This window comes from Apaloderma vittatum, unplaced genomic scaffold, assembly GCF_000703405.1.
Source record: "Apaloderma vittatum isolate BGI_N311 unplaced genomic scaffold, ASM70340v1 scaffold19444, whole genome shotgun sequence".
NCBI lineage: Eukaryota > Metazoa > Chordata > Aves > Trogoniformes > Trogonidae > Apaloderma > Apaloderma vittatum.
This window is the reverse complement of record NW_009712332.1, coordinates 17,204-20,642: the sequence shown is the minus strand read 5'-3', so window position 1 is coordinate 20,642 and position 3,439 is coordinate 17,204.

Sequence of the window (3,439 nt, the reverse complement as noted above, 5' to 3'; positions counted from 1 at the left end):
CCCCTAGGGAGATGGCCCTAAGCATCAGTTTCACCCTTTTTGCAGCATAAAGATTCAAGCCAAAAAAATCAAAGTATCAGGATTCAGAGCAACAAGAAATCAATAGACTAGATAAACTGGTTTATCCTCCTTGATTTTTGCTGCTGTGCAAAAGAGTTATAAACATCGTCTAACCAGCTAGATTCCACCAGTGCATCTAACTTTATCTGCATGTTGTGCCACTATGTACATCTTGGATTTATGCTTGATGTTATATTTAATGTTTGTCCTATCTGTCCCTCCCTGAGCAGGATGCAATTTTAATCTTTCTGGATTTAGGGGTTGGAGGAGCCTCTGCTGAAACACAGATCATAATAACTGGCAAAGACAGAGGGAAAACTCTTCTATATTGCAAGAGACTACAGGACGCTTCAAACAATACCACAAGGTGCTAGATGCAAAGCAAAACTGCAAAGGTGCAAAACTGATAGAGAGGGACTTCAATATTTCACCAAACATTGATTAAAAAAATCTATATTTATTATGCCCCAATACTGAGATAGGTCTTCTCTTTAGAGCAAAGACACTCTAAAGGCAAATCTCTGCTGCTACTCACACTTTTGCCTTACAACAAAATTATGACACCACCGTGATTCTTGTATCCTGCATCATTCTTGAAAAGTCTTGCAGGAATTTGAACTGCACAGAAAAGGAAACCAATTGGGTAATATTGCTTTTCTACAACTTGAAAAAAACAGTAGCAGCAATAGCAGCAGAATAAATGTCTACAGAAAATAGTGAAGCTTTGTACAGAGACCCTAGAAACATATGTACCCATATATATTTCATGCTGCACCTGAGCTAATAACTTCTGCTGAGAGGTTCATAGTACAGGTTAACGGGTGCAACCGAATCAAGGAATTACAGATCAAAATATAGATCAGACAGCCTACTTTTACTCCTTATAAAGATACTGAAATACATCTATAACAATCAGTTTGCAAGTGTTTGAGGTAGAATTAATCTTACCTTATTTGGCCAGCTAAAAGGTAGATTTACAGCCTAATGGTGGAACCCCTCGCTGAAGGATTTCATAGACAATAATTTTAGAATGGCTTGAGAGAGTAGGTTTTAGAAATTGGCAGAAAGGTCATTAAAACACTAGATTGGATGCAGGAAGTTTCTGGGTTGAAAGTTGCTCAGTTATGAGAGAGTGTTCCCAGGATAGTATCTGTGCCAGCTAGCATGTTTTTATATATCTCTTATTTCTGTAAGGAGTAGGATAAAGAGTGATATAGATCTTTTGTCTGACCAAAGGTGGCTGGTCTTACATTTTTGTGGTGAGACAAGGTCATGGTGTTCCACTACAGCCAATGCAGACATAAGCACTTCCACAGGATGTTCTAGATGTAATCACCATAAAACGAATTGTGCAGCTGATTTAATTTTTTTTTTTCAAGAATCAGAAGCCTGTAGAGGCAGGCAATAAAAATCTTCCTTTATATAGTAGGTAAAATATTAGAACAGGGACTCAGCAGGAAATCCTTCATTAGGATTGTTTAGGAACAGATTAGGCAAATACCTCCAAGGAATGATTGCAGTACATTTAGTCCTTCTTACCGTAGATGATTACATTAAATGATCTGAAGTAATTCTGTATAGTCCTGCCTTTTTCTACACGCCTGGAAAAATTTCACCAACACTGTTTCTGGACAGTGTATTTTATAAGCCATGAAACAACTTTCTGCTGAAGCTTGTGTTATGCTCCATGAAAGCTGTGCTCAGGGAATTATTTTTTTGGCAATAACAGGACTATTCAGCCCCATAGATATATCTGGGAGGAGAAGTAGGATGTGCAGTTTCCATGTATATTTAGTATATCACACTAAATGTAATGAATAAAAGAACATGGAAAGCTGTTATAATCATCAGAACCATAAACTGATTATGCTTGTAATAGTTAAAGAAATGGCAATGCCATTAACATGGACAAAATAAGGAATCCACATTCTGTTTCCGAATTAGTATGCCATATAATAACTTGAAATTATTATGTGGTGGTTAACCAAGCAAGAACAGGATGCAGTAATTCAGCAGTGAGGGGCAGGATTCTGTTCAAGATTCAGGCATCTAAATATAGGAAGCAATAAATGCAGGTGTCTAAGCTAAGTCAACAGAGACCTAGTCAACCCAGTCAAAAGAATCTAAAGTGCCATTCATCTAGACAAACCTAAAGATTTGCTTTAGGATGCTTTAAAAGATACACTGAACCTCCTGACTGCTGATTCTCTGACTTCGCAGTCGCCAGAGTACAGGTACCTAGTGCAATATTCAGACTTCTCTTCCCATTCCTGATGGTCATGCCAGACTCATGCAAACATCACAGATATACTTGGGCAACTCCAATGGCACAAAGCATTCAAGTGAAATTAATACAGAACTTAGAAATAGTCATCTTTTATTTTTGCTTAAAAAAATAATCAGACTTTTAAAATGTTACTTAGATTTGGTTATGAAATTACATGATAGATCGAAGACCTAAAAAAGACTGGTCTTATATCCAAATAATGTACAGATTAAAAGTTAGTAAAATAGTTTCAATACAACATCTTACATATCCAAATGTGGAGAAAAATTATTATTGTAAAAAGAAGTACAGCACCAGATTAACTTTAATCAATCTTAAAATAAAAAGTATAGATGCCTCTATCTGGATGATTCATACACCCTCCCTTCTTAACCAATTCAGTTCATCCTAATGTAGATGACTAAAAATTAAACAGGTCATACAGCTTGTTCCCTACAGGTGCATCTACACTAGTTATTCAAGGAATTAGAGGGATGGTGGATGGTTTTTGATGAAAATTTGACATTAGTCTATATTTGGAGTCTTCTGATTTACATAGCTAATACGCTTGAAGCTGTATTGCTCTTGATGGAGCCAAGGGGGATGTTTTGCCATGGGGTGCTAGTCACAGCACCTCACTTGCAAAATGAATGCAGGGTCCTCCAGCACTTACTCCTCTACATAGGATAGGGATGCACTGTGAAAGCAACAGGCGCCAACGTCATTGTCAGTTGTCCTGGTTTGAGCTAAAGAGAACCAATTCTATTTAATTATTTTACTTTTCAGGTCAGTCTCTTCTAAGAGGCTGCACTTTCTGAAGTTAACAGCATGTTTTTGCAGACAGTGAAAGAAGCAATGTGAATATGCAGAGTCAGAATTGTAACTGATCACAACAAACCCAGCCTGGTCCTCCACTGTTTGCTCTGTAGCAGCTGGTAATGCAGACACACCCTAAGATTTTTCATTTATGTACACTAGAGATCAAGGGAGCCCAAGGGTGGTGAGATGTATAATCTGTGGATGTCTGAAGTGAGAGGATTGTCATCCATCCAGAGCTCCCTTGTGCCCTGAGTTCTTTAAAAAAATAGTTTTAATGAGGGCAAAGCGAAGCAG